General features: G+C 47.9%; 1 long non-coding RNA gene across 1 annotated transcript; it reads left to right on the top strand.

Moving 5' to 3' along the window:
- Window positions 1-8639: 8639 nt before the first annotated feature.
- On the top strand, window positions 8640-21107 carry LOC116570604. Its single transcript, XR_004277488.1, has 3 exons — window positions 8640-9117; window positions 18614-18771; window positions 20836-21107. It is a non-coding gene; the product is annotated as an uncharacterized LOC116570604 (long non-coding RNA).
- Window positions 21108-21404: the final 297 nt, after the last annotated feature.

Here is a 21404-nt window from a genome sequence, read left to right as displayed (position 1 = left end):
CTCCACTTCCCCACCTCCTTGAGGATGTCCGAGGGGAGGTGAAGCCCGATTCCCTCCTTCCCACCCTAAACGCTACCTTTCGTACAACCAGAAAAAAGATAAAGCCACAGTCTTCCATCTAATTATAGGTTTTATGGGATTCATATGTGGCCTTTGAAGAGTTGGTAAGGAAAAGCACGTAGCATCACCAACTACGGTGAAGACAGGACACAATCAGACTGTGTTTTCTCAAAGACCTTTGTAAAGCGGCTGTGAAGATATGACGACACAGCCATGCTCTTCCCGCAGAGGACGAGAAGGATCGCAGGTTTGGCTTCTGGCGAAGCTGGGAGATTAGGCCGTCTGACTACGAGGCTGCCCAGCCGCCCTCCTTCCAGGGATAGGATCAAACTGAATAGACTTTAGACACTGTGAGAGCTTCAGGGGGCTTATTCCCTCCTTTATTTAACACACCTTGAACCGACAAACAAGGGTCACTGTCGCAGAGCTGCCAGGACAAAGGGCCCCAGGGCCCCGGGCTGTGTTGTGCCCCTACCACTTGCTAACTGTGGTAACAGAAAAAAGTTGTTTTACAATTTCCTCATTTATAGAGTAGGGAAAATGACAAGAGCCCACCTCACAGGGTTGTTGTGAGGACTGAACGTGTTATTACAGGCAAAACATTTCGATAAATATCCAGGCGCACAGTAGACACTTGATACATTTAGCCAAAAAGCAGTAATGAAACCCCCTAAACCTCAGTTTCCTTGATACGCTCACTCTTTGTAGTCTCGCAAGCTCAGTGGGTGTCCTTCTGTCATCCAGCCATGCCGGTCAGCCATTTGTCCCCACTGGCCTGATGGATACAATTCATTCTGGAGCCCTGAATGCCGAGCCCAGCCCCCTGCGGTCTCTGGCTCCCACAGGGCAAGTGCAAGGATGCCAGGGCCCCCTGACGTCCCAGAGCAGAGGTGCAGGTGCCAACTTGCTCTGCGGGTCCAGAGGAGGCTGAGAACGGATCCCAAGGGAGTCAAGATATGCAAATGATTTGGGTGGCGGGTGTTAAAATGAATGAGAGTTTGCTGGTCTTGGAACCCTTGTTCCCTTAGGAAGAAAGGTATATAAGCAGACAGTTACGGTGGAGTGTGTATAGTCCCTTACAAAGGACTAGGGGGGCAACTTTACAGAGAGGGTGAGCTGGGGTTTCAGAGAGCAGTGGGAGTTTCCTCAGCAGAAAAGAGGGCACAGAAAAGAGTTGTTCCTTAAAGAAGGAATGAGCATGAGGGGATGAGGGGAGGCAGGATTCTGCCGTTGGAGCCTCTGGGGCTTGGCTTGACAAGAGGCAGGCTATTTAGGGCAGTGACGAAGGATGGAGCCAGAAAGTTTAGGCTGAGGACCGGAGGTAAAACTTGCATAGGGCACGCTCAAGATCATCACTGATGGGTTCCCCTAAGAGGCATCCAAGCCAAGAGATGCCGTGATAACGTAATGAAGCACCTGTTTCTTACTGCATTCATGTTGAACACTCAAGGAGAAATCGTAATAACCAAGAATGACAACTAGCACAGACATGGTGGATTTGCTGTCAAATTCCCCTTGTATTGCTGATAATTACTCTGGTGCCTTGAACCAATCGCTGCAAGTCTCTGAAGCTCATTTTCATCAGGGTTGTTGGGAGGTTTGAATGAGATAATATATGTTAGTACTCTGTGAAATTTAAAGCAACAGGGAGCCACGCCATATTAAAAGATAAGCCCATTTTAAATCCTTTTGGAATGAAGAAGGCATAAATCCAATGGCGTGTCACAGCCCCTCTTACCAGCCCACCACGTGAATGCTAGAATCCCTGGAGGACGAGGAGGGCCAGTTCTTACTACCCTCCTTCATCTTTATTTAGGGACGACAACTACCATGTAGGGGCTGTTAGGAGGCGGGGAGGCAATTTTCATCCCAGGCAGTGGTGGGCAACCGCCAAGAGGACAGTTCTTAGAATCCGATGTCTTGTTTTGACACCTAGCTTATTTTTTTAAAGTATCCTTTGCAATTTAGCTAATCTAAGTCTCAACTTGCCTCTCTGTAAAGTGGAATAAATAATAGTAATAATAATAATAAATATTCATTTCATCAGATTGTTTTCAAGATTAAATATAGCAACACAATAAAGTGCTCAGATGAGTGCCGTGTTCATCATGGGCATCTAGTAAGTACATCTGTCATCGTCTGTGAATTTGTAAAAATTAAAGAAACCCTGAAATTTAAATTGCTGGTGAACTATGTGCCGCTGATCCCTAACTAGTAAAAGGCACCTTTAAAATATATGCAGCTCCAAGGCTCCTATTTTTCCCCCCAATATCATGCTGCCTCTCTGGATCACAGACCCCCAACACAAAAGCACAGCCCTAGTATGAAAATGAGGAATTGAAAGCGAGTGGAGATGATATTTCTAGAGTGTCTGTCAAGTTTAACAAAATGTGCAAAAGTAAACAAGCAGTACCAAGACCTGAAGGTGAGCTGCATATTTAAAATTCTTCCTTTTTAATAATCTAAGCTGTTATTATCAGCGGATAAGAAAACACTAATTTAAAAAAAAACTGCATACGACGTTTTTTTCTTACCCCGATGCATTTTTACCTCTAATGCAATGTACATAGCATAAATAAGTAATGTAATCAAGTTTATCTTTGGAAGAAAAAGTTAATAATCTTACTGGAGAGTTGGAAATAAATGGTGCTCTTATTGCATTTATTACAAATCACACAGATCAAACCCGCACCACTTGAATCTAGGTATCGTTTGCATATCTTGAATCCCTTGGGATCCGTTCTCAGCCTCCTCTGGACCCGCAGAGCAAGTTGGCACCTGCACCTCTGCTCTGGGACGTCAGGGGGCCCTGGCATCCTTGCACTTGCCCTGTGGGAGCCAGAGACCGCAGGGGGCTGGGCTCGGCATTCAGGGCTCCAGAATGAATTGTATCCATCAGGCCAGTGGGGACAAATGGCTGACCGGCATGGCTGGATGACAGAAGGACACCCACTGAGCTTGCGAGACTACAAAGAGTGAGCTGTATGTAAAGAGGAGAGAGGAGGGAGGCACGGACCGGAGAGTAGACGGACAGACAGACATCACAGGGAAGAGAGGAGAGGAAAAGGAGGCCATGTGGGTCCCTGAGCCACCTCTGCTGGGTCCTGCAGCTGGGGGAGTTTCTGCAGGTCATGGCCAGCGAACGGCACAGTGTGGCTTGGGGATGCCGACGACACCCCCACAGCCTCCATTTCCTGGGTTCTGTGCTTCCTCTTCCACACTGGGAATGCAGGATCGCTAAACTGGAGGAATCTGGAGGGCCCTTTCCTTTTAGTCCTGTGCCCAGGAACCATGTCTACACTGCTTATTCTGAGCGTGGCCCAAGCTCCTGCCATGAGCTCTGAGTTCCTTCTCCTGCTTCTCGTGTCACCCATTATCCACCCCCCCCAGTACCTTCAATAGCTCTATCGGCACTGCCCCCCCAAATCCAAGACACACCAAAAACACCCTCCTTCCCGTCCACCCTAACACCCCCACGTGGCTGCCAGCCCTCCTTGGGGGGGGGGGTCTTCTAAGACACTTATTCTCTGTCCTCCTGAGAGTTGCCCCCCCCAACTCCTTCCTCCTCTGCACTCTGCACAGTTGCTTATCGTGGCATTTCCACGGGGGTATCGCCCCAGCCTGCCCTCTCTCCTGTCTCTGGGTGACAGTCCATGAGCCACTTCCGGAACGTGGATGTCTTTTTCCTCTTTGCATTCCTGTGCCTATTGCTGAGCCTGGGGCTTGGACGTGCTCGAGGTGCCATGAGCTTTCTTGCATACGTGTTGTATAAGGATTCAGTGGCGGAGACAAGGAGTCCTGAAGTCCACAGTTGGCAAGCGGGAGAGGCAGGAGAGGCTGATGGTGCAGTTCTCGTCCAAGCCCAAGGGCCTGACAACTGGGACAGTTGATGGTGTAGGTTCCAGACCAAGTCCGAGTCTGAAGGCAGGAGAAGATCGATGTCCCCGCTTGGACACAGTCAGGCAGAGGGAGAGAGAGAGAGTTTTCTCCTATTCAGCCTTTTCATTCTGTTTAGGCCTTCAGAGCACTAGATGGGGCCCACTCGCGCAGGGGAGGGCACTCTGCTTTACTCAGTCTGCGATTCAAATGCTGAATCAGTAGAAACACTCTCAGGGACACACCCAGAAGGTTTAGCAAATATCTGGGCGTCCTGGGGTCCAGTCAAGCTGACACATAAAATGAACTATCACACGGGTCCGCCATATTCAACACCCACGGTCATTCTATCTGCTTCAGGAAAACATCAGCATCACAGCTCTTAGAAATTCCTCCCTTCTGTTTCTGCACTTACTTTCTGCTCTAGGGGATAGAAAACCTGATTCTGGCTCTCCTCTCTTGTTCTGTCTCCTGAATTCTTTACTAGACTTCTTTACTAAACACTGCAAACTCCTTGAGGGTAACTAACGCCTACACGCCCCTCTTTTCCCGCACTCTTCATCATGCCTGCCTTGGAGTTGGAACAGAGGAGGCGCTCCAAAAATAATTATGCAATTGGATTAGACTGAAATATAATACATATGACCACTGAGTTATCAGACATTAGTGACATTGTACCAGATTGCTGGTTATGGACCCCAAGCCCACTGTCCTCCTTTAATGAGAGAGAGGACTCCTAAAATGTGGGGCCGCGGCCATGTCTTCTGGCCGCATCTCAGGGACTGGGAAAGGTGTGGTGAACATGGCGTGGTCATCACTGCACAGAGCTTACGATTCTAGTAAAGAACTCTGCTTGCTCGTGGGCCCAGGGCAACAAGGGAGGCCGTTGATGGGTCTTCGACCATGCAGTACGGACAGGAAATGCTGGCGGGACCTAGGGAAGGGAGGAATGTCTGTACGCTCTGGTGCTAATGTTTTTCCAGCTTCCTTTGCAGCTAGGGGCGATGGGTCCCGTGAATACGCGCTGGCCACCGAGACGTAGACAGACAGCTGGGTGCTGTATGGGTTTTACTTTTCCATTCCTTCTTCTGACCGCCAGGGTCCCAGACAGGATGCCGGAGCCCCAGCAGCCAGCTTGAGGATGGAAGCTACGTGCTAGGAATGGTAAAGCAGGAAGATAGAAGGGGTCTTGCGTCTTTGTACTGCTGCCCTAGCAGCCCTGGACGGCTCATTTCTGGGCGTCTTTCACATGAAAGAATAGAACTTGGTGGTTTTAAACCTCTTTTATTTTGGTTTTCTATTTTATGCAGTGGAACATAATCCTCGCTAAAACACAGACAAATTAACACTTGCAAAAGAATTGGAGGGAAGTACTGTCTGAAATAAAGGCAAATATTCTTTCAGTTTTTTTTAAAAAAAGGCATTTTTACTCATATCCCAGAAACAAGGGAGCTACTATCATCAGATGTATTTGGTATCACTAATATAAAATATATCCCTTTTATTCATTTCTCCCCCATCATGACGAATCTTTCAGTGATGTGAGGCTTTAGCTTGTCTTTCCACACAAGGACGATTTTCCTGTAAATTAGAGCAAAAGGAAAAAAGCCTTGTAAATCATCTCTCTCACTTAACTTGCCCATTGTCCTCTCTCTGCAGGAAACCCAGAGGTTGCAGAGGAAAATGGCTGGTGGAGATGCAGCGGAAACAACTCGGTTTAGAAATGAGGTAAGAATAAGTGAAATTAATGTCACCGCAGACCTTCCTTTCTTTTCCCCCCTTCTTCGCAAACTTGAAATTGGGGGAATCATTGAGAGTCGTCTTTGTTTTAAATGAGCCCAAGACAAGGATGTCTCTTCCTGAGGATCGCATTAAAGAGGAAAGAGAAGGGGACTCAGAGGATGAATAAAAAAAAAAATCCCACCCACTTCCGTCTCCCCCAACACAAGGGCTCCTTGGCTGTGGGACTTTTAGAGAAACGCTCAACTCCCTCAGTCTTCCCTAATCTCAAAAAGGCTTTCAGAATAAGGACATCAAAGTATCATCTCGCGCTTCTCAAGTTCTGCTGTTCTCCTTCAAGAAGAGCCACAATGAATGAACCCAATCGAATCTTTTGCGATGGGACAGATTCTAAAGCTCAAACCAGTACGATTTAGGGAGCAAACAGGCCTTCTTTGTAATAAAACAAAATGGCGCAGACCAAAAGCAGACCTTAGCATGAGCTGCCAGGACGCAGACGCAACAGCGTGTTAGCATCCGGAAGAAATGAGGGCGACAAAATCTGGACGACTCCCTTTCGGGATGCTCCCCTCACATGGTCGGCGAATCAGGGCTGGCCCTTGTCTAGAAGCTCAGCTGTACTGGGAGCCAGAAGCTTTGGTTTCTCTCCACAAGGGACTCTCCACAGCCGCTTCACAGCACAGGGGCCGGCTTCCAGGAGCTGGTGTTCTAAGGGGGAGAAGCAAAAGCACACGGCATTTTGATGCCCTAATGTCGGAAGTTATGTAGCTCTCCACTGACCGTACTCAGTATTTCACACGTTCACAGATATCCCCCCAGGCTCACGAGAAAGGGGCCCGGGCCGCCCCAGTTCTGTGAGAGACACGGCAAGGCCACACTGTAAGAACACCACGGAGGATGTCTGAAGAGACTGTGGTCTCCATCTTGGGAAAATACAGACTCCACAACAGGAAAAAGAAGTTCGCAGTAGGGAAAGTGGGCGTTCTCCCCTCACCGGGTCAGCCTGAAAGCTAATGTACCCGAACCAGCTCTTACAACATCTGGGAAGAGCCTGGAAAGAGACAAGAGTCCACTCCCACGGCCCCTTAGCACCATGAGCTGTCCAGGAGTCCTTGGGTGACCCAAACTATGAACGACACAGAGTCACAAATGGATTTCCAGCTACCACCCCTGTCAACACCCTGCAGCCACTGTGCTTTTACTAAGAATGAGGTGGTTTGGGGGAAACTGTGCTGTTCTGTACACTGCCCACTGAGAGGAACAATTCCAAACCGGGGTTTCCATGGCAGTGGGCCTCCAACTCAGGGCCTCCCTGTCATGGCTACCGTAGGGCCCGGGGTGGGGGGCAGGGAGAGCTCGCTGGGCAGTCAGGGTCTCTCTGCCAGCAGGGCCTGGCGCCTGCACTAGAGCGACAGGGCAGAACTGGAGCCTCAGCAGTCCTCATGGAGCTACGACAGGCTGTGTTTAGGGTAGAGAGAGAGAGAAAGACGGAGAGAGAGTGTTTCCTGCCCCAGCCCCCTGCTCGGAGCCTCACTCTGTTATCCGGGTACCCGAGCGGCCCTGCTGGCATCTTTGTGTCTCACAGAGCCCCTCGTGAAAACAGTCTCCTCAGCGTCCACAGACAACCTCTCTCCACAGGGCTCAGATGAGAATCCAGGGAAGCCAACTTCTCAAAAATAGATGCCAGTGGGCTGCCTGCCCCACCAAGTCATTGGACATTTCCAGACATGCCTGATTCCCAGCTGAGAACACGAATTAGGCTCAGACTTGAATCCTTGCTACATCGCTCAGCGAGCCCAGCACACCACAGAGCTTTCTCCCATGCTGACTCTGTGAGGTACGTAGGGTAGATATTAGTATGGCTTTCACTTTTCTATTATTTTATTTTATTTTTATTCATTTTACAGAGCGAGAGGGCGAGAGACCGCATGCGTTTGTACATGAGTGAGGGGAGGGGCAGAGGGAAAGGGGGAGAATCTCAAGCGGACATCTTATTGAGTGCGGAACCTGAGTTGGGGCTCGATCCCACAACCCGTGAGATCATGACCTGAGCCGAAACCAGGAGGCGACACTTAATCGGCTGAGCCACTCATGTGCTCCTGGCTCCCATATTTCATATGTGTGTGACTCAAGCTGAGATGGGACTACTGATCTCCGCTCGGGTCTTGGTGTCCCAGTCTTGAGTTCGGGCCCTGCTTTGGGCGCCATGCTGGGTGTGGAGCCTACTTTCAAAAAAAAATAAAAAGATTCCGATGAACGTTTCAGTGGAGGTCTTTGAATAGCAAGTCTGGAACTCTCCTTGGAGTCACTTCTTAATGACAGGTCACCAAGCTTGGCCTGGATGCTCCAGGCAGTGAGACACATTTTCCTGTCTGTGCTCACAGCACGCTGGTCTGTTGTCACATTTATTGCATTTTATGGCACCACTTTAAATGTCATTCTTCCCCACTAACTGTCTCTTGTGCCAGCAGAGTGCCTGGCATGGAGAAGACACTTGATAAACATGTCTTGGGGGAATGAATATGAGTCTCTTCATGTGTCCCAAGTCGGGGTCCGTCCTCCTGGCCCAGAGGGTGTTCAGAAGTGGGGGAGCGTTTGTGGATGTCACAACACTGGGTAGTGAGGCTCCTAGTCTGTAGTGACCAGGGCCAGGAATATGGGATGTCTTGCCACCTGTCAGGCAGCCCCGTACAAAGAGGGATTCTGCCCCAAATGCCAGTCACTCCTCTGCCGAGAGGAACTGCAAGGTTGCTAGAATGGCAGTCTCTCAAGGCTCCGGGCTTGGCCTAGGAACACCTTGGTTACCTGTGACCCGGCTCTGTGAGCTTTGCAGTTCACATGGGGGCTGTGCTCTCTTCCCAACCCACGTCATGGGTTCCTGAGATAACATATGTCAAGGGCCCAGGCGAGTACTGGGTTTGGCTCCTTCCCAGCTGTCTCCGGGGAATGAGAACCCTCGCTTGTCAGCGGATCAGTCTGGCCTACGGTATGACTCAACAGAAAGGGATTTTGCATGCAGGCCTCGTGTCCCAGAATGTGCCCTCGTGAAATGCAGAGAGCATTACGGTAGGCACACTGCCGGATTGTTCGGAGGATCTGATGACATGAATATGTAAAGTTTGAATGGATTGGCGCCTGGCTTGGTAAACAGTTGATGCGACTAGCGGACAGCAGAGATCCAAGAAAAGCAGGGCTCTCGCTGAGACACGGAGGCAGCTGATCAGATCGTTGTCTCTCTTCTTAACAAAATCAAGTGAGATTTCTTCAGCGAATTCCCCCGCATCCTCGACTTCCTGCAGATTAGACAGATTTCCTGCAGGGGACATGCTTCCTGACTTCCCGTTCCATTCCCACCACTGCAGGGTGAGGGCTGCTCGGGGCAAAACCATCCCTGAGTCACCTGCTTCGCTCAGTGCCTCTGTACCCTTCCAATTCCCACTGGTGAGTGTATTTACTTTCCACCTGTTTCTTATTAGAGAACATATGTCATAGCAACATATAAAAATGTTGATAAAAATAGAAAAACCACAATCCTAACCCATCACAACTCTTTAAAAAATTGCCTTCCGATGCTTTTCTGTAAGCGTGCTTTTATAGAGTTGCTATCATAAGGCACATAGTATTTTGATTTCTACTCCATCTGATCTGTATTGTATATTTTCGACGTGTGTATGTAGGTTGCGTAATTATTTTGTCTGATGGCAGCAAAATTTTCATTGCCTTAATACGCCCTCCCATCTCGCCGGGCATGGAGCTTGTCCTCAAAGGTAGTGCTGTGGTAAACACTTACAAAGGGTTTTTTAGTAGTGCTAAAATATTTCACAGAATTAATTCCTAGTACTTTAGCTACAGAGTCAAAACAGTGTGAACATTGTGATTCTTGCTCTGTATTTTCTTATTACATTCCGGAAAGGACTGTACCAGTTTACAGTGCCTTTAGAAGTGTACAAGGATCTAATTTCACTGCAGCCTTGGGCTGGATCTTTTTTTTTTTTTAATTTAACAGGTGTAAAATGATACAAATGAAAGTTAATTTGCATTTATTTGATTATTATCAAGCATGATTATTTTCCATATGTTTTATTTTCTCTATTTTCTTTTTTGTGAATATTCACATAATCAACCTTCTCCCCAAGCACAGCCAAGTGTTGTTGCAAAAACGAACAGAAGGTTCGTTGCAGGACCTCTAACAATACAGTCTTCTAGCTTAACCTCCTTTCCGACACACCTCCTTCTCCGAAGGGGGTTAGCTTTTTCTAACTTTCGATTTAAATAGTTCTAAGTATTGCATGTGAAATGGATGAGACGCAACTCTCTGTAGTATCATGCAGTATTCCATCTGTAGTCAGCATCGGTAAGTGTCTGGAATTTAACACGGGAGTATGTAGAAATCCCCGTGGATTCTAAGGATTTCCATGATTTCTAACCAGCAGGCGAAGGTAAATAGGAGAATTCTTCATTCCTTCACTCATTTATTCAACAGATATTTAGAGAGGGCCTAGAATATACTGGACTCCAGAACAGACCGTTGGCCTCTAAAAATGAAGAGCACATAGGCCTGGGGGAGCGAAGGTCAAGTGCAGGAGAGAGTTGAGCAGAGTAATTATGATGGACCGTGAGAAAGGCTGCATGGGCAGAACGGGGAGTGCTCATTTTTTTTTTTTTTTTTTGTTTAGAGTAAGCTCGGGGCCCAATATAGAGCTTAAACTCATGACCCCGAGATTCAAAATCACGTGCTCTGCCCACTGAGCCAGCCAGGTGTCCCAGGGAGTGCTCGTTTTGGAAGGCTTCACGGAAGAGGAGACATTTGAGCCCGGACTTGAAAGAGGAGTAAGATTCTGCCAAAAAGAGGATGGAGGAGTAGAGGTGGAGAGGAAATTCTGGGTGTCGCAGAAGAGAATGCCTCAGGAATGACAACACGGTCATAGTGAGAAGTTAAGCTTCTGGGATATATGGTGTGTTGGGCAGAAACAGAGCCAGACGGATAAAGTGGGATTAGATTTTATGTCAAACCAAGGGGGCTGTTCTTTATCTTCTGCGAAGCTTGGGTAGAAAAGGGAGTCAGGGGAGGTTTATAAGCAAGAGGGTGACATGATCAGGGTTATTCTTTAAAAACAATTTCTTCTAAGATTGTTTCTAGAAAATTCCCAAGTATTATTCCTCATCTCAAAGCTAGAACCGACTGTGTGAAATTGGGGATTGTGTTTTGAGGCCTTCACGACTTTGCCTTTACCCCATTGTTGAGCTCTTCCTCTATTTGCCTCTGGTATCCAAAAACTTGGAAACCTAGAATATACTCATTTTTAAACAGTACGATAATTTCATTTTCAAATGATGTTTTCCTTCAAAATCCAACATCTTCTCAGGTGAAGTAGCACTATCCGTAAGCAATGGGGTTCAATTGTGAATGTGAAACAACCTGTAATAAATACCGTGTCCTGGCTCGGGTGATACGGGCTCACGATCTCAGCTGAGATATCACAGGTCTTGGAGCAGAGGGAGAGAAAACATGGTGGCACCAAGGACGGCTCCTATGGCTTCTGTTCAGACACAGCCCAATCGCTTCCACTCGTATCCAATCGGTCAAAGCAAGTCGTGTTCTTGTGTTCTGAGTTCATTATGCTTCCTCTCGAGGGAAGGGGCTAGAAGTCACGTGGGTGAGTGATGTACACAGAGAAACGGTATGCTTATGCCGTACATAGAACAGTATCCATATCTAGATACGTTTCACCAGTAGTAAGATAGGTCTTAACAAGTTTTTGAGAACTGCAGTCAGGGGCTAGCCATTTTCCACTTCCTCTTGGCTAAAGGCCCTCAACTTGCCACCCCTGCTCTGTATTTTGAGGTTCTGATCCTTGCAAAACAGGCCTCACCGGCTTCTTTGATTTTATTTAGGTTTGCCCAAGGGTAGGTTCTGGCAGGAGATTGGAGGATGCGGAGGGGGGGAAGCCCTTCTCTCTCTGAGCTTCTGGTAGCGTCCCTGGGCATGGCTGTGCCCCCTCTGTAGCTCCAGCAACTTCCAGGCCACCCTCGCTGTTGGCCCCCGCTGCCTGCGAGCAGTTTCCACCTCCTCTCTGTCCATCCAGCCCCAGGGATGAGAGCGGGCTCTTACAGTTCCTGATTTCCAGTCGCCTCACTGTTTGCTCCTTGGCTCTTTAAACGTCTTTGTAACCGTTCCCCATATTAAATCCCCTCCATGAATGACCCGGTGTGGGTTCTATTTGCCGGGTGGAACCCTGCATAATTCAGGCTCCATTCTGTCCTCCAAATTAGTTACCCTTCTTAAACCTGTCTAGTGGCTGGAAGCTTCAGTCATTTTTACTCCAAAGGTAAATTTAATAGAGTCGGCTGTGGCTACTTCAGAAAATGTGGTTAAGCTCCTCTAAATCTCATATCCCAAGATGTCCTAAGGTGAGGCCTCTGGCTTTCTGTTCTAGGCTTCGTGGGTGTGGGCACCAGGGAAGATTTTAAATATTTGCAGAATAAATATTTAAAAATATTAACAAGTTCCCATCTCCTTAAAAAACACAGCAGAGCAGAATAAGATGGGGGGAATTTCTGTGAGTGCCCACCAGTGAGTGATCAGTCCAGCTTCCATCCCTCAAAAAACAGGATAAACTTCTTGTGTGTGTGACAAAGACATGTTATCTTCATGCAGGTGTGGGTATGGACATACATACATATATACCTATGCACACAGACACGTCACATTTATAAATTTATACATCCATATGCACACACATATATGATATGACCATTTTTAAAGGACTATGGCTATGCATGGTCTTCAAGGGGTTTATTTAAAGCAGTTTAGAAGGTTATGCTCAAAGCCCAAGGAGGATTCATTTAAAAACTCTTACACTTTGTATCAAATTTCTATTGATGCCTTTGAAACGATAATGGAAGCAAATTTTAAATTTGGAAGGGAGGAGACAGAGACGCTGAAGAGAAAAGATTTGATGGCATCCAGACAGAAGGATAGCTTTTTGCCAATATGTAGTGAGTGAATGGGCAAATGACAGCCGCAGAGACGGTGGCATCACGTGACGCTTCCCCAGAATTAACGAGGGGATTTGGCTTCGAGAGCTACAAGGGAGATGAGCAGAAAGAACTTGGTTTCTAGGGAACAGTTTGCTCATCCTGCCTCGGTCTGCTCCTGGTCTAAAACACCAGCAGGCACGGCTGCTGCCGGGAAGGCCTGGAGGCGGGAGGGCTGCCGAGTGTTCTGTTAGGGTCCCCAGGGACCGCCGAGGACCTTCTCTCGTGGGGGCTGTCATCCCTGGGGCAGGCCAGGCCGGCACACAGGAGCTGGGCGGTCATTAGGGTTTTCTGAGTCCAAATGATAGCAGGTTCCTGGGAGGGCTGTTTGCCGAGGAGAATGTCGTGGCCCCGAGTCCCTGATGTGCCTTTGAGCGAACTTCAGAGGCAGACTGACCTGAATTCAAGCCCCTGCTCAGCCATGTGCTCGCTGCGTGAGCGGCAGCACGTTATGCAATGTTTCGAACCACTATCTCTGCCTTCCCCAAAATGGGCAGGGACACATATATATATTCCATAGCTAGGTCTGTCTATCAATCTATCTGTATGGTTCATAGGAAGCACTCGATGCACCATTTTTATCACTGATATTAATAGCCGTTATTCGTATGGTCATTTTTGTAAAATACTCACAGCCACTTTGTAATATAATCATGTGTCCCTGATTTCCTCCGAGGCTCCCGGGACGCTCCTATCAGGTTTTCTCACTCCGCGGACTGAGATCCTGAAGCCCGAAGGGGACAGCCGAATTAGACAGCGAGTGAGGAGGACACCCAGAGCCGTAAGCCTGTCCTGTGATCCCCGTGCCCTTTTGTCATGCCCTTCCTGCTGAACTAGGAGGGTCAACAGACGGCACACTCGCCCTGCCCACGCCCTTTACGGCCACGTGCCCAACAACAGCAGCAGGACGCGTCAACACAGATCTTTCTCCTTCATTTCATTTACTCCCTGCCTCCTCCTGTCTCTTGTTTTCACACCGGAGGCTTAAAGCTTTTCTGTCTTGAATCTTCTTCTCTGCTCATCTTCCTTCAAGTGCTTTGACATTCTGTGCCTTTTGGTTTCTCTATTTTTTTAATTCACTCCACAAACATTTATGGAGGATTTCCGAGGTGTCCGACCCGGGGGAACAAATGTGTGTGATAAATCCAAGGGGCTCACAACTTCTGGATGGGACGGATCTGCAGACTGGAATGACAGGGCCTCTGCTCCAGAGGGGAACAGAAGACCATGGGACGCCCTGTGTCTGCCCCCACAGTGAGCAGTAAGGCTCAGGAGTCCCTGGCCCGGCCCAGGGATGGGCCTCTCCCCTTCCTCCATTCGTGCCCTTGGGGGAACAGACTGAAAAGGCCCATTGCAAACTCCTCCTTTGTAAAGGCGGAGACTTAGGAGCACCGGCCTCAGAGCGAGGGTGGGACTTCCCTGAGAAAACTTTTAAGAATTAAATATTGAACAGTGTTTACAAGTTGTCATCTCCCTTTAAATCCAGAGCTGGTCACAACAAGGGCCGGACTGCCTCTGGGAGCACATGGCATTCACTCAAAGCAATTTCTTATTTCCTTAAGAGGGAGGGTAAACAGATAATTACGGAAGAGCCGGGGTTGAGATCATTGACGAAAAAGGATCAGGATCTTTCCACTTTCTGCAGCCGAAGCAAAAAAACCTCGTGGTGCTGCTGCACACCCGAGCGGTGACCGCTGTCCGATCGGGAGAGGCCGCAGGACGGGCCCTGGGGGTGCTCGGGGAGGGCCTGGATCTGGAGGGCGGGGAGCCCGAGCGGTGGGGATGAGGGAAGCCTGCGCAAATCCAGCATCCTCCAACCTGTGTGGTCCAGCTGTGGGCTGAACAAAGAGCCGCGGAGGGAGAGCTCTGAACGGCGCCAGGACTGCCAGCGTCCGTGTGCGGGAGAATGGTCTGCTCAGGGAAGACGCGATTCCTCTCCAGCATCCATTCCTCCTAGGGAGCACAGAGGTCTGAAACCATGAGCACATCTCCCTAGGCGCTGGCCGTTTCCTGGGCAAGAGGAGCTTATCACTTTCCATTCAGCTCCCAGCTCGTAGAGAAGTTCCTGAAGCAAAAGCTAACGCACACTGGGAAGGAAAAAAAAAAAAAAAAGAGAGAGAGAGAGAAAGAAAGAAAGAAAAGGAAAGGAAAACACGGTAGCCGGAACAAAACACAGGGTTCCCTGCCCTGCTCTAGGGCTTGGAAAAATGAACTATTTGGTAAAAGGATGCTGAATTAATTCTTCAGCAGGCACCACACTTGTGGGTTTTAGCCAGGGGGGCATCTAAACTATGCTAATCTGTGTGAATCGTACAGTCCTTTGTGTGTATATGTGCGTGTGTGTGCACGCTTCTGTGTACTCACGTGTGTGTGTGTATGTGTGTTCGTGTGTGGGGGGGGTTTAAAGGGGACCGCTGCAGCTCAGACAGGGTGGGAACTCGTTTTCATTTGGAATCAGACACATTCAGAGCTGGATAAAATGAAAAACTTTATTCAGCATTTTCTGAAAGAAGCCATCCGAGGTCTCCTTTCTCAGAATCGAGGACCACAAATGCCACTGAAGTCACACGGGCTGTGTAGGCGCACACACATATGTAATTTTTAATGTCCCCCACATGACCAGAATGGATTTGTTCCATTCAGTGGGAAGCCGCAACATTTATTACATCTCTTTCTCAAATAAACCTCAAAGCGAGCATTTCATCTTTCCTCACGTAATCATCATAAGGTAGGAAATGAAATTTCCCAAACCTAAAAGCATGTTGCTAAGAGCTCCAGGGCACTGCGTGTCACGTCTTACTTTGATGTGCTCATAGAGGGGGGTGGGCGAATGACAAAAAAAATAAAAAATAAAAAAGAGAGAGAGAGAGAAAGACAGAGAAAAGGAAAGAGGAGGACGCATCGCATCTTCCTTGAGATTTTCAGAAAGCTTTTTTTTTTCTTTTTCTTTAACTCTTCACGCAGTGACAAGATGGAGCTGATTAAAACAAGACAAGGAAAGTCTTGGTGCCAGACCACTTCAGAAACGGAGCTTTCCAGAAAGGCATGTAGGAACTCCTGTCAAAGACAGGGATGATTTCGTGGTCCCTCTTGCATATTAATGAACTACACGTAACCTCCGTTTAGCGGTGCAGATGCGACGTCTCAGGAGCCGTGCCAGAATTCGGCGATAAACGCCAGCTCCGGGGGAAATACATTTCATGATAGAATTAGGCGATCAGCCATCTGAGACGTCCGCAGAAATCGCCCCCACCCCTCGGAGCATCGAGGGGGTTTCTGGGGAGCGGGGTCCTGGCGGCGTGGGCAATGTGGGGTGCACGGGGGTCATGGATCTGAATCGGCTTCCTGTCCATTCGCCGAGCCCCGACTCTTCTGACGCCCGGACCTCCTCCAGCAACACATCCACCGCCCAAAGGTCGAGTGCAGGTGAATTGATTATTTCTGCTGCCTGTTTTTCCTGGCGTGATTTTTGAAAAACTGTTTAAACATATCCTGCTCCTTGCTTTAGAAGCAGAGCATCTCTTTCTGCCTCTTCTCTTCGCCTCTGCGACTGCCTGCCAGGTGTTTCTGCTTCTCAACGTGCGGCTGCATTTTTTCGGGCAGAAGACCAGCGCTCGGCAGCCCTCTTCCCTTCCAGGGCTCCTCCAGAATTTGCTTGCTTCTCGTCCCCTGCTCACTCATTCGCCTTTGCCCCATATGCATCGTGCAACCGTCACCGTCGTCTGTGCTGGCCATCTGTTTCTAAAATTCCTATGATACAGAAATCACATGACACTTTGAGGTGCAGCCATTTCAATATTGCGAGGTTTCGCTTGGCAGGATTGGGAAGGGAGGGCTGTGTGGTGCTGCCTTAGGAAGCTGACCAGCAAACGTGGCGCGAGAGCTCGCTGGCCCTCTAGAAAGACCTTCAGAAGTGGCTGCCGACTCTCTCCGATGCTTTTGTGAGATTGAAAACGGGGAGTAAAGCCACAGCCTTCACTTTCATCGGAGACTTGGGCCAGACAGCAGCCAAGAGGGAGAGAAGAGATGGCCAGAGCAATGCCGTATGTTGTCGTGGAAGAAGATGGCACACAGCAGGTTTGACTCAGTGGCCCTCGGTCAGCTAGCGATGAAAGCACTCACAGACCCAGCTCTGCTCCACGTGTCTGTCACCCTCTTGGGTCAGTGGACTGACCACCTGGTTTACATTTGTATGGTGATGGCAGAAGTGCAAGGGGACAAAGACAGCATGACATTCCATGCCCAACGCATGTCACGTGAACATCTCAAGGTCCAGAGTAGGGAAGGATCAGTCACAAGCTTACTCCCAGGTTCAACGGGGATCCAAAAGTATACCCCTCACGCTAGGGAGACAGGGAAGGGGTTCAAAATAAGGAAGCAATATCACAAAATCTATCATACTCATTGTGCTGGACATACAGGTGCCCTCCCAAGTTCTCACCCATTCCTTTTTTCAGTAATCTGATTTTTGTTTGGTACCTAATTCCTCAGCACAAGTTTCACCTTTGGGAGAAACTAATACCTCACCAGGTTCTAGAGAGACTAGGTATATAGATGAGGCTTATGTTACAAGCCTAATCTTATCTCCTGGCCACAAGTACTGGTTTACAAAGAGACATGTGATCCAGTTTGGACCACTGAGAAAGAAAGAGACAAATGATGGGAACTCCTGGAAAAGATTTCTTTTTATGCTATGAGAACTCCTAGGAGATAGGCTTGAAGTTGTGTGGTGTGGAGCTGTGCCTTTTGCAACTGCTGAGGAGGGATGGGGAGCCCGGCACCCAGAGAATATAGGTGAGAGCATTGGACGAAAACCAGTCTACCCCTTGATCAATCCCAACCTGAAGCTCATCCTATTTCAGAAATATCTAGTTAAGTCAGCTATTAAATAACCTTATTATTTATTGAGCTATCAAATTGCTTACAATCAACACTATTTTAGTGAATTCACTCCCTGTGTGACTTTGAGATATTGGGGTGTCTGTGTGTGTGTATGTGTATGTGTGTGCCTCTGTGTGTGTGTGTGTGTGTCTGTGTAGTGTGAGGTTGAATTTCTTTGGGCCTCAGATTGCCAGCCCACAATATGGGAATAGGTGGTGTATGACAATAATGTACATTAAGGTCCTAGTGCCCAGCAGGTAGAACCGACCTGCCCCATCTGCAGGTTGCTCCCCAGAGGAGAGAAGGAGTGGGGACTGACGGTGTAGCCCATTCACCAAGCCCTGTGCTGAGGGAGCTGCCTCCAGGGAGACAGGACGTCTGCCTCTCCTTTTCTCCACACCCGTGGGCTAGCTGAGGCCCTGACAGAAGGCACTGAACAAACATCGGTCCCTTCTTCTCCCCTTCAGTAGTCAGGACTCCTGTTGATAATTAAAAGAGAATAGCAATTCTTTCTGCTCCGCCATAGGACTCAACAATATCGTTAACTCTTTCGTGGAAAGCAGTCCATTTCCACCCGATTTTGTGGTCACTTCTTTTCCCCATTCCTTTCCTGAAGCTCTCTCTCTTTTTTCTTCCCTCTCTCTCTCTCTCTCTTTTTTTTTTCATGTTCTCCTCTAGCCTCCCCCTCCCACCTCCTTTCATGTCCTCCTCTCTCCTTGGCCTGTCTCTCTCTCTAGGAAAGGACTCCCGAGGACTCTGCCTTTTCATTCTCTGGGTTTGTCCATGTAAGGGCTGATTCGCAGTTTATAAGAGCAGTTTCTGCAGTGAGATGTGAGTGAACCCTGATCCTGGTTTTCTGACTCTGGGCAGCCTGAGCTCTCTGGGCCTCGCTCCTCTGGACAGCTGGTCTGGCTCACTCACCTGCAGTCCCCTAGTGGAGGGCTAAGCAAAATGACATGTGTCAGGTGTCTGAGATTGTACCAACTGTCAACGAGCTGCAGCCTCTTCTCCCTCCTAGCTTCATCGAATGAGGTCTGAGCCGTAAACGCCCAGCGGAGAGTGGCCCTCAGAAGTTGAGCATGCGTCATTCACCACGGATCTAAATAGAGTGCTTCCTGCTGCCAGCATTTTCCTGTCTTCACCTTCTTTCCTGTAAACAAGTCTTTACCTAATTATGTGAGTGGCTGAAACATCTCTTGTCCAACCCTGGACAGAGAAAGTAGAGGTGAACTCTGTAGTTCATGGCTACTGAGAGAATTCTGGGAACACTTCCTGCATGCCCTCAGGCAGATGGCTGGCCCACATATATTTCATATTTCAACAACACAAATTAATGTAAAACGTATTCATGTATATATTAATTAATGCTAATGTATTCACAGGAGATTCAGATAATGGGCAGTCCATTCTGACACCTCCCTCCTAATTCATTCACCCTAAAGATACTGAATCTTGCTTAATTTTAGGCTCAAACAAATAGGTCTACTGTGATTTGGGGGCTCCCTTTCTTCCACACTCCCTGTGGCCACCTGCTGGCTATCCACGATTTCCTCCCACTGGCGGGAAAGACTTCCATATTGAGATGAGGGGAGAGATGGTGTCTGTGAAGAGACAAGGCTCCTGTGGTACTTGGGCATGAATGGATCTTGGTCTCAGAGACTCAAGACAGAAGTAGGTAGAAGAGTGAAAGGTTAGTACTTGAAGAGGAGGCTGAAAATGAAGGCAGAGTTGCTTGGGGGTAGGAGGAGGACCCAGAAAGGGAAGCCAGAGTGAAAGGGAAGCCAACACGAAGAGGCTGGAAAATTGCTCAGAGTCAGGTGTTTGTATCTTGAAACAGGAGCTATTTTCTGAGGAAACTTCTTTTTTCTTCCTTTGGGGAATAGCCTGATAATTTAGGCAAAGTTGAATTTTAAGGTTGTTTTGTCACTACTGTTTTTTGTTTGTTTGTTTATTTGGATTTTTTGTTTGTTTGTTTTTATTTTTATTCTTCCATTCTTATTCTTTTTTTATATTATTATTTTTTAAAATTTCTTTTCAACATAACAGTATTCATCGTTTTTTTGCACCACACCCAGTTTGTTTGTTTTTAAACCGAGTTCCTTCAATAGGTGAATGAGCATTTTCCCCAGGGAACTGTTTCGTGGTGGAGCTTGAAGCCAAAGTTATGAGATGAAGAAGGTCTCTGCCTTCGAGGAGCTTATCATCAAACTTGGATAAATGTGCAGTGAGATGGGGCACCTGGGTGGCTCAGTTGGTTAAGCAACTGCCTTCAGCTCAGGTCATGATCCTGGAGTCCCAGGATGAAGTCCCACATCAGGCCCTCTGCTCATCCGGGAGCCAGCTTCTCCCTCTGTCCCTTGCCCCTTTCATGCTCTCTCTCTCTCAAATAAATTAAAAATCTTTTTTAAAAAATGTGCAGTGAGATAAGACAAGTATCAAATACTGTGCCCTCTCCACACAACACACCATTCTGTTGCACCCCGCCCTCTGCTGGATGGGCAGGTCTTTGGGGGACTGGGTTATCAGGACTTCTGTTACTGGGACATACACAATTACATAGAAAGTCCTTCCTGAATCTGGAAGAGCCGGCCCTCTATTTTCTTCCTGGTGTTACTTCTTGGTTCAAACAGGAAGGCTTCCACTTTTTAAAAAAAAAGTTTAAAAAAAAAAAAACACTATTTTTAAAAAAACCCAATAAAACATAACCCATGCATGAGAGACAAATCATAATAATTCAAGAAGAATGCAGACCAGATCTGGAATGAACACCAAAGGACCATGAGAAAAGCAAAGTGATGTCTACGGCCATACCACCCTGAACGCGCCCGATCTCGTCTGATCTCGGAAGCTAAGCAGGGTTGGGCCTGGTTAGTACTTGGATGGGAGAAAAGCAAAGGGAGTTCCCACATTTCCAGAGCCATTTCAGACGTACTGTCACAGCCATCCTATGAGGGCCCCAAGGTGAGTAGCAGAGTCCAGGTTTACACTCACAGGGGTTTCTGCTTCTGAAAATAAGGAGTTTGGAAAAAATGGCTATTGTGGTAGCACCTCCAAGATGGCCTCCAATGTTGATGCGCTTGGTGTTATTCACCCTCCCCTCGAAGATGTACTGGATCTAGTGACCCCTAAAATCTGGAATGCAGCAGAAGAGATGGGATGTCACTTCTGAGATCAGGATATAAAAAGACTGTGGCTTCCGTCTTAGGGACTCTCTCTTGTTTTCTCTCCTTCTTACTCTAGACGATGAACATTGCCCTTCCGGTGAAGAATTGATGTCTCGGTCAACAGGCCAGTGAGGGTCCAAGGCTGGCCAATAGCCATATGCCAGAGTCCGGAAGCAGATCTTCCTCCAGTCTAGCCAGAGACTGACTGCAGCCCTGGAGACATGCTGACCCCATCTTTTGGGAGGCTCTGAGCTGGAGGCACTCAGTGAAGCTGCCCCAGGAGTCCTAACCCACAGAAACGGGGAGATAATAAACATTTGTGGTGTTCAGCTGCTGATGTTGGGGTAATTTTTCATGCAGCAATAAATAACTAATACAAATGCCTTTTTTTTGTCTTTACAAGCTACGCTTTCTATTTTTCTTTGTAAAACTGAAATACAAAGAAAACAAAAAACACTCCAAAAGTTGTAACCAAAGGTTACCAATACTTTCCACATGAGATACACAGAATGAGCCATTTTTAAATGCAAATCATATCAAATGATCCCCTCTTCCAAACCATTCAATGGCATCCCCTTATGTCTGGAATATAATCCAAAGTTCCTTTCGTGGCCTCCGATTCCGAATGATCCCCTGCTGTCCCTC

Source organism: Mustela erminea, chromosome 12, assembly GCF_009829155.1.
Source record: "Mustela erminea isolate mMusErm1 chromosome 12, mMusErm1.Pri, whole genome shotgun sequence".
In the NCBI taxonomy this organism is placed as follows: Eukaryota; Metazoa; Chordata; class Mammalia; order Carnivora; family Mustelidae; genus Mustela; species Mustela erminea.
This window is presented reverse-complemented; position numbering and strand designations above follow the sequence as displayed.